The sequence below is a fragment of the Eucalyptus grandis genome, chromosome 3 (assembly GCF_016545825.1).
Source record: "Eucalyptus grandis isolate ANBG69807.140 chromosome 3, ASM1654582v1, whole genome shotgun sequence".
NCBI lineage: Eukaryota > Viridiplantae > Streptophyta > Magnoliopsida > Myrtales > Myrtaceae > Eucalyptus > Eucalyptus grandis.
This window is the reverse complement of record NC_052614.1, coordinates 27,884,373-27,898,589: the sequence shown is the minus strand read 5'-3', so window position 1 is coordinate 27,898,589 and position 14,217 is coordinate 27,884,373.

The window sequence follows — 14,217 nt, the reverse complement described above, 5'->3', positions numbered from 1 at the left end:
GTCTCTTGATATCAATTACTTCTTCTCAAATCTTGTAATAAATAATTCAATCCAATTAAAGCCATCTTAAAAAAGATTTGGTTTTGATACGCATTACCTTGCAATCTTCAAACTATCTCAAAGAATGTGTTGGATATACTTAACCAGAATTTAAAATTACTTATAAGAATGATTTGATATGTATATAGAGATTACATATATATGATATGTTTGTATGTACGTGTATTCCCCGTGATGTATGCATTTCTGTGGGTGAGATAGATATTTTACTAACTTATAAAGGGGAAAAAGATTTTGGAATCGTATTGGGAAAAATAATTCAATCATCCTACTTCAATTATGGATTTTATTAAAGACATCCCATGCTTTGCGACCTTGAATTTACTAGTAATCACAAGAGAGAGGTAACAATTGGAAGTGCGTAGTAGAAATCAAATACTTTCACCTAGGGAGATCGCTAAAAGGGAGCTTAAATTTGAGCCTGTTAATATATACCATTTGTTGGGAAAAGAACGATATTTGCGAAGAAGGCCTAGATAATTTTCCCACTACTATTTTGTGAAAAGTAAATAGGATAAAATATTATATGAAAGCGATATAGATGAATAGTAAATAACACAAGAATTTTAATGTGAAAAACCCTCCAAGGCGAAGGGAAAAACCATGGGACCGTAGTCCACTTTAAATTTCACTATTATAAATGGGATAAAACTTCATCCTAAGGTGGATCTCTCACTATCTTAAATTTGTGAATCTGAATTTCTCACAAATTGAATAACTTACTCAAAGATAGCTTTCTTGGAAGAAGAAGACTTTTTCTACCGCTACGCTATGTTACTATGATATTCTTGCCTTTTTGTATGTTCTTCTCCGTTGAGAAGGACTTCTATTTATAGGAGCAAATGCAATCCCACTTGGAATTGTATGATATGAAAATCATGTTGATTTATTTCCTAATCTCTTGTGATTTTCTGGATGTGGGAAGATCAATTTGATTTGTTTCTTGATCTTTCTCAATTTGCTGGATATGAAAGATCATGTTGAGATATCGAATCTCTTGATTTTCTTCCCATTTTTATTTATTTATTTATTACACACTCACTACTACACATATTCTACTATAAATATACATAATTGCATTGGCCTCTCCAATTGGGAATGACCCACTCAACAAATGGTGTTAGAGCGCATGGTTGCAGTTTCGGGGCAAGTAGGTGTTGTCGTGTAGCAACGCGGGCCTATAGGAAATTGATGCAGAAGGATGCCTGAATTAAGGAGGAGCAAACCTAACACTAAGTTTATATGTGAGGAGAGATTGTTACGATACACGTGTGAGTAAGCTGTATTAGAGAAATCCTACATCAGAGAATTGATGTGATGTAAATCAATTAATATATCATAGTTGGCCAGTAACTTATTGGCTCAAGCTTTTGAGTGAAGGTAGATACAACTAAATATATTAACGGGCTCGAGTGTGGGCTTCCTCTTAGCGATCTCCCTAAATGAAGGTATCGGCTTTTTGCTATGCGCTTCCAATAATAATTGATAAATTGCTAGAAAGTATAAGGGTTGTTTCTTTCATGACTTAATGAACTAAACAAGAGACATACATGTTCACATTACGCTTTGTAGAAATGTTAGATAATTCATCGATTCATTTGAAAACTTGAATAGGTGCACTATAGAATCTCTTTCAATCATTATAGATTCTTCCATTTTAGGCTGTTAAACATATGTCGATTTAGCAAAAGGAAAAAAATGAAATAAAAGCAAAGATCTCTTTTTCGGGTGGGGAGCTCTCATTTATGCATCATCAGCGTCACAAAATGGCAAAGAGAGGTATATTCTAAGAAGGAAAAATTTCCAAAAAATGATAATCTGAAACCCATTAGAATTGTGTTAATTCAATTCTAAACCTTTTATATTTGTATTAATCTAGTCCATTCGGCTAGTTTGAGTAGATCAGCTCCGATGTGGACGCTGACCGACATCGATGTAGACGCTAATCGGCCCCGACTGTCCGATTGATGTTGACATGGTAATTTTTAATAATATTTTCTTTTTTTTTTTCTTCGAATTTTTTATTTTCCTTTTCTTCCTACTTTTCTTATTCTCTTCCTCCACAGTAATTGGTGAAGGTTGCGAAGGCCTTGCCCAGGTTTTGGGCAAAGGCAGCCTAGCTAGCGCTTGTTGGCCAGGAGTTAGAATGGTCTCGCCTGCGGCTAGGGATTCCATGGCCACCTTCACTTGTGGCTAGTGAGGTTGGCCTTGGCCCCAACCCGCAAGCCTTCACAAGGCGTCTCATGGTCCTACCCCTTCATCTTAGGTGCCCTCTCTCTCTCTACCGATGGTTGTTAGGCTTGATTGAGCCTCACCGCCACACTTCAACCTTGATTTGAGGTGGCCAACCTTGCCATGACCTCCTTATTGTGAGTGAGACCTTTCTTGTCTGCGGTTGATGAGGTTGACTCACCCACGGCCCTAGGCCTCGCCCATAGAATGAGAGAAGAGGAAAGGTAGGAAGAATTTCGATTTGAAATTGTTGTAATGATCAATACAAAATTAAATAAATCTCTGGCGTCTCATTTTGAAATTTACTATATCTTAACTTATGATTACACAAAAAATATCTTTAAGATGGTTCGAGTACATAAATCCTTCGTTTCCCTTAGACTCAATTGATGCCGTGTCAGGAGCAGTTTCTAACTTTTTATAATTTCACTTTTATGTCAGAGAAAATAAAGTGGCATCATCCTCATCATAATCAATAATCTATGTCCAACCTTGAAGCCAACGCCTCTCATTTGTCTAAGAGTTGATGCCTCAATTTGTAATCATGACATATGACAATCCAATCAATCGGATGAAATAACAAATCTTGATTTTCATACCCCCACCAACCTCTCAAGCTCAGCCCATTGACCCAAATTCAAAATGGCATGTTTGAGCATATCGGCCCACCAACAACACAATTCGGTGGCCTAATGGGAGATACTTACAAGATAGGCCCAACACATCCTTTTGGGCCCAAAAGGACATGTTTGTTATACTAAATGAGTATTTTGAAACACTGACTAGCACCATTCAATACGTATGTGTATGTATATATCTTTGTATATGCGTATGGATGTATGTACGTACATTCCACGTTTCACATCATTTTCTATGGATGCGAATAGATTGTTTAATAGCTTATAAAGGGGAAATAATATCATAAAAATTGCGAGAAAATAGTCCCTTCATCCAACCTCAGCTGGGGATTTTTGTAAAATTGTCTCATGCGACGTCATGCCCTCACGAGCTGCTAGAAAACGACATGAGTCCTTGGGGAAATGATGCAAATGGTCCATGAAATTTAGTCTAATGTGCAATTGTTCACAGATTTTTAATTTGTTTAATGTGATCCTTAAATTATTAGTAAATGTTCAATATAGTTCATAAACTATAAGCGGATGTTTAATGTTGTCTTTCCATTAATACAAGTTCATGAAATTTACTATCATAATTCCCAATCATGTAAAGTTTTTTTTTTTTTTTTTTTTTTTTTGACAACAATCATGTAAAGTTTGAATGGTGAGCAAAAACAAAAAGTCACATGTGAATTATCCAAGTAAGATATTATCTCAAATTATGATATAATAATTCACATCATTAAAAAAGTCACATGTGAATTATCCAAGTAAGATATTATCTCAAATTATGATATAGTAATTCACATCATTAAACAATGTCGGACATATTGACGCCCATTTTTTTTTTTTTTTTGGGTCATTTCCAAAGTAGATGGGTATGTTAATTTAACCCATTAGTTTTAGGAGTTTAACTTAGTCTGTGTTAATCCATGTCATTGGATAATGCTTGATTTGCCGTTAGAGCATATAGAAGGATTCTATTGGATATTTAGCAATAAGTTATGGACCACATTGATCAAATTAAAAGTTAGGGTTGGCATTGTGCATTGAGTCGAAGTTTAACAACCATTTGATAACATATGGTCATAAAATCAAGCAACTAGATCTCTTCTACCTCTCTCAAAATTCAAATTTTGAACTTAAAATTCTTTCCTCAATTTGAGGATTCTTTCCTTGATTTACAGAATCAATTTTGATCTCATCATGTAATTGTATATCTATTTAAACTCATTTTGCATATCGATAGAAGCATCAAGGAAAATCAAAATTAAAGCTTCCTTTACAGTCTTTATGGTATCAAAGTGCTTTGCGTAATAGCATTACTTATGATTCTGCTTCTTTCCTCATGGCTCTCTCCACCAATTCTGAAGCACTAGCATTGTTAATACCCTAATTCAATCCCTACCTATCGATTTCAAACATTTCTAGACCTTTGGCCAACCCCTTCCTCCTCCTATTAACAATCAACCTGTCCCTCCTTCCACTCATCTAATGCAAATAAGATCTAAGTCTAGTATTATCAAATCATAGGCCATTTCCTACATTTTGCTTGCACTTATTGCCAATCATATCTCGGAACCAACATGTCACTCCCAAGCAGTTAAGGACCTTCAATGGCACCATGCCATGGATCAAGAGTTTACCTCTCTTCAATGGCAACAAACATGGTGTTTGGTCCCTTATAATTCTACTATGAACATAGTGGGTTGCAAATGGATATTTTGAGATAAACAAAATCCGGATGGCTCTATTAGGCTCCGTTTAGTAATATTTGTATTTCTTCAAATTTCTGCTCTTTTATTTTCCATAACAAAAAATGAACATAATTAAGTTTAGTAACATCGGCTAATTTTTCTATTCTCCGAAATAAAAAAAAAAATAGCTAGGAAATATATTTTGAATAGAAATAAGATATAGGAATAATTTCTAGAATAAGTCATTATTTTCTCTTCTTTTTTTCCCTTCTTCCTCTTCTAATCGGTCATAGTTGTCGATTGTTGCTTGCTTCTTGCTACCGTTTCAACCACTTGGTCATTGATTGCTGGTCGCGATCACTACCATCAACTAGAAGAGGAAAAAAAAAAAAGGAAAAAAAAAAAAAATCTAAAAAATATTAAAAAATTAAAATATTTACATCACAAAAATTTGTGAGTCATAAAGCATACCTATTCTTTTCTATTGCAGGAATAGAGATTTTGTATAGTTATCAAATGCGTTCTTTTACTCAGAAACTATTATAGGAAATAAAAATAGATTTTTTTTTTCTAAAAAGAAATTGTTTCCCGAAATAAAAATGTTACTAAATGTACCCTTAATCGTTACATGACTTGCCTTGTTGCTAAGGACTTCATCAAGAGCCAAGTGTTGATTTTATTGAAACCTTAAGTCTTGTGGTGAAATCTACCACTATTCAAATCATTTGATCTCTTATGGTCTCTCACAATTGGCCACTTTGAAAATTGGATGTCAAATGTGCATTTTTACATGGTGATTTGTAGGAAATTGTGTTCATGCCCCAACCTCTAGGCTATGTCGATCCATGCAAACCTAATCATGTCTGTTATATGAAGAAATTCATTTATGGCCTCCATCAAGCCCCTTGAGCCTGTTGTAAAATGTTTAATTCAATACCAATGATTTTGGATTTACCATCTCCAACTTTGATCCATCATTGTTCATCGTCCAACAAGGACACATAACCATATATCTCTGCCTATACGTTGATAATATTATATTCACTGACAATGATACTTAAGCATTGCAATAATTAATTTCATACCTCGGGTATCATTTCTACATAAAGGACCTCAAACTTCTTTATTTTTTTCTTGGTGTTAGGTAACACATAATTTCAAAGGCATACAACTCAATCAGTTTATGTATTTATGGATGTTCTGGAGTGTGCAAATATGGAGGATGTAAACTAGTCCCAATGCCTGCTGTATCTCAAAAGCTTGGCCAAGTTGATGGCTCTCTATTGTCGGATTTCATTCTTTATTGGAGTCTTGTTGGAGCATTGCAATACATTACTCTGACGTGTCCAGACATTTCTTTTGCCATCAATTAAGTCTGTCAGTTCCTAGAGTCACCTACTGAGGTTCATCTTGTGGCAGTCAAATGAATTTTATGTTATTTAAAAGGCACAATCATTCACAATCTTCACTTTCATCTAGGCCAACACCAGCTCACTACTCACTATGATGTCAATTAGGCAAGTTTCTCCATTGATTGACGATCTACTAGTGGGTTCTATGTTTTCTTTGGTTTAAACCCCATTTTCTGGAGTGCTAAGAAGTAGGTCATGGTGGCATGTTCTTCATCTGAAGCTCAGTACCAATGTCTAGCTCGCATTACAGCTAAATTAGTTTGGTTATGCTCTTTGTTATGTGAACTGCATTGCCCACTTTTTATGCCACTCACCATCTGGTATGATAACATTTCTGCAATCTCTATCGCCTACAATCTAGTTCTCATCGCATTAGATTTTTGTAGACCAAACTTCACCTTCAACCAACCGTGCTCAGCTTGTGAGGGGATGATGACATATCATCCTAAAATTAAGCAACTTGATCTCTTCCGCCTCACTCAAAATTTTAAATTCAAATCCAAATTTTGGATTTAAAATTTTTTCCTCAATTTGAGGATTCTTTCCTCAAATTAAGGAATCAATTTTAATCCCATCATGTAATTGTATATCTATTTAAACTTATTTTGTATATCAATGGAAGCATAAAGAAAAATAAAAAATCAAAACTTCCTTTACTATCTTTACCATTCACGCTATCTTTTTTTTTTTGAATGAATTATACACGAGAAGTGTGCATATCCTATATGCTTTGCAAAAAAAGAGTTGGTAATTTGTTGAATGCATTCGAATACATCTTCAATCGGGAGGAATTCTTCCGTTTCGCACAAATCAATGAGGAAGGAAAAAACATCATCGTGCCTTCGAATTTAATTTTTCTTCCATTCGTCTTTTCTTGGTTTTCTTCCATTCAATGGTGAAGTTCTACCCTATTTTCATCCGTCACGGGGTCTGAGACAAGGAGATCCTCTATCAACTTATTTGTTTATACTGATGGCCAATGCCTTATCCTTGCTTATTAACCAGGCAGTGGATATGGGGAGTTTCAAAGGTATGAAACTAAACCGATGGTGCCCTATCCGATCTCATTTGTTTTTCACAGATGATGCTATTTTCTTTCTAGCAGGAAAAACCCTAGAGTGTTAGAATTTAGCTAATGTGATAAATGAATACTGCTTAGCTAGAGGACAAATAGTGAATCGCAACAAATCAGGTATGTTTTTTAGTAAGCTGTGTCCTATTAGCTTGCAAGAGAATTTAGCTAGAGAACTTAGAGTCCCACTGCTAGCCAAAACTGGCAAGTATCTTGGTATACCTTCAGATTGGGGACAATTTAAAAAGGAAATGTTTGCATGGATATTGGGTTGGGTGCAATCCAAGCTAGAAGGCTGGAAAGAGAGGTTGATATCAAAAGGGGGCAAGGAAGTTTTAATCAAGTCAGTTGCGCAAGCAATTCCAAGTTATGCTATGTCCATTTTCAAAATCCTAGTGTCAATTTGTAGAACAATTGAACAACAAATATCCAGATTCTGGTGGAAATCTAGTAACAATAGATCTGGTATTCATTGCATGAAGTGAGAAGCACTTTAAAACAGAAAAGATGAGGGGGGTTTGGGTTTTCGAGACCTTATTGCTTTCAATAAAGCCTTACTAGGCAAACAAGTATGGAGATTATTGCAACAACCTTTATCTATGTCTAGTAGAGTATTGAAAGGATTGTATTTTCCTTTTCAAGAATTTTGGAATGCATTGAAAGGTGCTCGACCCTTATGGGCTTGGCAAAGCATACTAATAGGATGGGATTTAATTGTAGAACATATGCAACGGTCTGTGGGGGATGGAACTCATATCAAAATTCTACAAGATAGATGGTTGGCCTCTGGCATCATTGGGGGACCTACGCCTAGAGGAGAATCGAAAACAGTCACAAATTTAATGGTTCAGAACAGCAATGAGTGGAATACTCCTCTCCTAAGATAAAATTTTGATAGTCATATAGTGGCAAAGATTACATCTATCCCAATTCGACCACAACATACAAAGGATAGACTCATTTGGCGAGGCAAGCAAAATGGCTCTTTTACGGTATAGAGTTGCTATAATATTCTATGGAAGCAACAAGTCAATCATAACCAAAATCAAGCATCGTCCTCTTTTCAGATACCTTGCAAACTGTGGAATGAAATATGGAAAATGAACTCATCACCAAAAATATGTTATTTTCTATGGTCAGTATGTCATAATGCTTTGCCTACTCGAGAAAACCTCCATCATCGACACATTATACAAGATCCCATCTACAGTTTATGCGAAGATTAGGCTACTGAGACACTAGAACATCTGTTCTTGTTTTGCCATTGGACACAACAAATATGGGAACATCCAGAAATCAACATCAAGCATCACAATAGTGGAGTACATCGGATAGAAGCATGGCTGGTCAAATTAACAGAACACAGAGGTGACTCACCTGACTTGGAAACGATCGCATCCATCTTCTGGCACATTTGGAAGGCCCGAAATAACTTCATCTTTCGCCAGCAGCAACCCCAATCGGATCAAATAGTGCAGATAGCCATAGCTAGCACTATAGCAAACCGGAGCCCATCTCGGCAGAAATAGAGACAAAGAGTGTAGCAACCAAATCAGAACCCGTTTTGGCGCAGCTTACCAGCCTCACAGTGGAGAAGCATCGATCACTTGCGTTTGCCGAAGCTCATCAGGCATTTTAATCGATGGCTTTGCTCGATCGGTGGTCGTCTCCTCTGCCCTGCAAGCAGAGGCAATGGCGTTAAACCACACGATCCACTTCTTGCTGCAGACGGGGAAAAACTCAGATCGGATGATCTTGGAAATCGATTGCTTAGCTCTTGTTGAGGCAATTCGTAATCCTGAACTGCCGCCTTGGGAGATTAGATCTTTGATTGAAGACTGCACGGTGTTGCTCTAGCGTTGCCCTAATCTCAAGATCGACCACTGCAAGAGGGAAATGAACAAGGTAGCGGACAGGGCCGCGAAGGCCCATTAGGCTGATTCACTCCCTTCGGATTGGGTTCTCAATCCTCATTTGGTTTTGTGTGAAATGTTGTCCTTTGATATTATGCAAAACGCTTCTTCTACTTTTCGGTAGTAATAATATTGCCTTTTTTGACCAAAAAAAAAAAAAAAACTCTAGCTGAGCTGGAGACACAAATTACAAACGGCTCAAATTCAACCATACGTGGGAATCGCATTCGTGTGTGTATATATAAAACATGAATTTTCTTGGACTTATTGTATAAAATGGAAATAAAAAATTAATAAATGTGGATGTGACTACTCGGAAAAAACATTAGGTGATCTTGGATCGCCAAGCCAACGTGGTCTCTGACTACTCACAAGGTGCTATGTGGAGGCATGGGCCCACTTGATGTCTTCTGCCTTCTTCTCTTCTCTCTTCTCTCTAGCCTTCTTTCCGCTCTTTCTCCTAGGTTGTACACGCTCTCTCTCCTCCTAGCCTACACACTCTCTTTCTCCCTTGCAATGCACTTATTACGGCATGAAACTTTTCCCTTTCCTTCTTTTGAGAAGGAAAGAAAAGCATACACTTTCCCATTCCTCTCTAGCGACTACAAACCAGCATTTCTTTCTCTTGATGAAGGTTTCAAAATTTCGAATCCCAAATCTTCTCTCTTCGTGCTTGTTGCTGCTCTACTGTGCATCAAGCGGCCATTCCCCCATTGTTGCTAATTATGGCCGCCCTTGCTTTGGCGCTCACTCACTTCTCTCTCCGCGCTTGTTGCTACTCCACTGTTCGACAGGTGGCTACTTCCCTGCCGTCACCAATGAAGCAAGTGCCCTTGCTCTAGCGCTCACTCACCTCTCTCTCTTTGACTTTCAGTCACACTCTGTCATCACCAATGAAGCAAGTGTCCCCGCTCTAGCACTCACTTGCTTCTCTCTCTTTGACTTTCAGTCGCACTTTTGTCTCTCTCTCTCTCTCTTCTCTCTCTCTCTCTCTCTCTCTCTCTCTCTCTCTGATGATACTCTCATTTTGCTAGTGTTCGTGTGTTTCTCTCTCTTCTGGCGAGTTTCCTTCTTCTTCCCTCCCTCATGGGCTAGTTTTGGAATGCATAGTCAAAATCCCAAATTGGTTGTTTCTTCATCTCGTGGGGTTGTTTGATTGCTTGTAAATATGCAAGTAGTGACGGAGCATGAAAGTGAACTCATTGGATCGATCATCATCTGTCGCCCGCTTCATGTTTTTCTAGTTTGAATGGAACATAGCACTCACATCGTTGAAAGAACCGATTTTTTTGCTTTGACATGAATGTACTTCGAGCGAGTGAGCACAAAGAAATAACCTTTAAGTGTGAGGCAAAAGATTAGTCCAATTTATGCTTAGCGGGTGGTTGCGTGTTATGTGAGTTCGGTTTTAGTATGTGTGGGAATAGAAGTTATCAAACAGGCTCGATGCAAGTAGATTTGTCAAATGAGTGGGTTGGATCATAAATGGTCTTACCCAATTGATCAATTTAACTTGTTTATGACCCATTTATTATAGTCTAAAATTTTTGACTCATACCCAACCCAACCCATTCCCAACCCATATCATACCCATTTAACTAAACTTAAGAAAGCTTATTTCTTATAATATTAAAAAAAAATGGTATTACTAAAACACTTTCATGCAATATAAATTTAGTGGAAAAATTTTATAATTTTTTTAAATAAGCCTTCATTTGTTTCTTAAATATTTTTCAAGAAGTATTTTTTTAGGAAAATTACAATTTTTTCGGTTTTGGCTTGAAATTCAAAAATAAATTAGAAAAGTATTTTTGCCGTTTGTTATGAAAAACACCATTAAAATTTCGTCCTTGACTCCTTTTAGTTTTTATTATTATAAAAATAGAATCTTTAGTTTATTTTATTTTTAAAAATCGAAGTTTTAATTATTTTTAATTTTTAAAGTATAATTTTTAATGATTTATTTTTTCTTTTTCTTTTTCTTTGGCCGGCTACTAGCCATAACGACGATCAGCAATCGGCCATAGGTGAGCTTGAGCTTGCCCGATCTTTGGCAAGCTCGAGTCTCACTAGTCATCGAAGAGGTCTTGGTCTTGCTAGATCAACAATATCGAGCTCATCGACACCAACGAGCTCAAGTCTCGCCAAATGTTAGCAAGCTTGAGCTCGCCCAATGCCGGTGCCCTTGAGTCTTGCCAATTGTCGGCAAGGCCTCGGCCTCGCCCATTCAACGAGCTTGAGCCTCGCTAGAAAGAAGTCGATGAGGCCGAGGCCTCACTTGAGGCTCACTTGAGGTTAGTCGGCTCATGCCTTGCTTGGCCGATTGTCGACCGTCGGCCATTGGCTAAGGAAGGAAGAAGAAGAAAGGAAAAAAAAAAAAAAAAAAAAAAAAGAGAAAGATAAAAAGAAAAGAAAAATGAAATATAAAAAAATAATAATTATATTTTCGATTTTTAAAAAATATTTTTATAAAGTTAAAAAGGGAAAGAGAGGGTGTGATGCTTGGGTTAGAAATGGATTCTAAGTCCAACCATTTAACACTCGTTTATCTTAAACTTTCAATTTTTTAATCCATTTAACTAGTCTCTTCAAAATGTAAGTGACTCATAAATGATTTATTTATGTTTTGAATGGGTCATCTATGGGTTTAAGGCCCATTTTGGCACCTCTAGATGCAAGTTGCTGCCAAAACTCTATTGGACTATGTATCAGATAACTTATTTATTTTGGGAAAATCTCAATTGGGTTATTTAAGTGAGACTTGGTTGATTCATTTGTAGTGATTGGTTGAATGAAGTTGTAGCAAGGGTGGTTTAGCCTCTCCTTCCTTTTGTGCTATGAGAGGAATCTCTTGTTTATCTCAACTTATCACGACAGGCTTGTTCTTCTCATGGTCCGATTGTAATGTAAGAAATGATTCTTGCTTATTATTAGTTAGAAATGAAGTATGATGAATGGATGTCATCAATATTGGTTGTAGGATCCATTGATTTCTACAATAAGAGTTTTTTAATGCCATAGACAAAGTTGGGGTTCGAGTTTTTTTTTTTTTTTTTTTTTTGAATGAGTTGAGGTTGACAATGGCCACTCTTTTCAAGGGTCAATTCCACAAAAAAAAAAAAAGTCTCAAACTTTAGGTTTAGTCCCAAAATTGCCCCAAATATTTTTGTTTAAAGAAAATCTAAACTTTAGGTCCAATCCCAAAATATGTTTTGAACTTTATTTTATCTAAAAAATGGGTTAATACCATCAAAAATCTCTAACTGGTACACATGTGATAAATTTATCTAAAGTAATTTTTTGACATTGAAAAAATCAAAACCGGTATACATGTGACAAATTTACTTCAAGTTAAATTTTTGACTACCAAAAATCCTAAACTAGTACACCTATAATAATTTTACCTTTTGTTAGTTTTCGTTAAATTTTATTGTTAAATTGCTAAGTTATATGACATATAATAGTTGACGAGTGTACCAATTCGGGATTTTACTCTCAATTTATATAAAAAAATCATAAATTTTTAATCTATTATCAAATCTATCATGTATTCCTAACTTAATATGGTATTTCCGCATCAATAACAAATACACATTGACAATACGACATGAAAAATTATCTTTACAATAAAACCGTTATGGGATATAAAAATTAGGGACTAAAAACCGTGACTTTTGGACGAGAGGGCTAATGGGAGTATATTAAGGATTAGAGTAAAAATTGGTGATTTTCTTTTTGACAAAAAAGTTGGGGGGATTTGACTTAAAGTTTGGGGTTTTTTCTAAGATAAAAGAAAAGTTCGGGATAGATTTGGGACTAAAGCTAAAGTTTGTGGTTTTTTAGACAAAAAAAAAGTTTAGGGTAGATTTGAACTGGACCTAAAGTTTGGGATTTTTTAGGAGATAAAAAAAATTCAGAGCAAATTTTGGATTGGATCTAAAGTTTTTTTTTTTTTTTTTTTTTTTTTGGGGGGGATTGGCCCTCTTTTCAATTAGTACTAATTTGATTATAGTTTTTTGGATTGCATATTGGAATTTCCTATACCCTAACGTAGTTTCTTTTCTTTGCTTCCATTTGCACTAAAAAATTCTTAACCTTATTTGCCGTGGTTGTTTCTCAGCTTGTCCCTCACACGTCCCTCACACGGAGACGCACTTAGGGATGGACATTGCAACTGAAGAAGACAATGTTTCCCAGTCTGAATTATTTAAAGAGTTCACTAACATTCGTCAATCTATTCCTGGATAGATAACTGGAAGTAAGCTTGATAGTTTCTTTGAATAGTTTTAAGCTTGATAGTTTCTTTGAATAGTTTTAACTGTTTGTCAATCTAGGGGTGAATTGGGTGATGGTTTAGCCAATCTATTTTTGTATATTTGTTTCCATGAATTCAGTTTTAGTGGTTAAGTGATGTCAAGCTTTGATGTTCTATGCCTATTGTCATTGAACTAATCCTGATATTTGATTTCGTGTCATTTTGCTTCTGCCCATTAGATCCCTTCTGATAAGGTAAAGCCTATGTGCTCGTAAATTCACATGTGTAAGGTTATTCGATGGCCACTGTCTTGAGATAGCCTCGACTTCAGAACCTACAATCAAATGATGTGGAGGGTCATTCTTCACAATTTTATGCTCAGACCCTTGTTTCAAACTATGCATCTCAACTTTATCACTTTCATTCACATAGCGTCACTTCTTTCTAGGTCTGATCCCACCATCTTCATCAACATTGCATTTCACATCTCGTGGAAGTTCACTTGGCCGAGATCTTCAAGGAGGTTTTGGTAGAGGAAAAGGATTCATACGTTTCAGGACATCCTGATCCCAGTAACCTTCAACTTGAGTAATGTCAAAAGGCTTGACGTCATCTTCTTGGAAGAGGTTGTGGCAAACAAATATTTCCAACGAAGATTGCAAGCCTCATTCATATATTTCTCGAAATGCGGGGGACTGAGGACAGTAGCCAACCCATCTATACATTCAATGTTGAGATCTTGAAGACAGAGAAAAGAAAATCTCTTTGTCATAAAAATCGCGAGGCAAATGAATCCCCACTTCATCACTTTTGTGAAACCATTGTACTAAAACCATCCTATTGCCCTTGGAAATCTCAAACATATCGTTTAAGTAAGCAACCAGTTGTTTATCCTCTTCGGCAAGAACGTATACAAAGTCTTGAACTTGAAATTATTGAGAATATAGTAAGAAACAGTG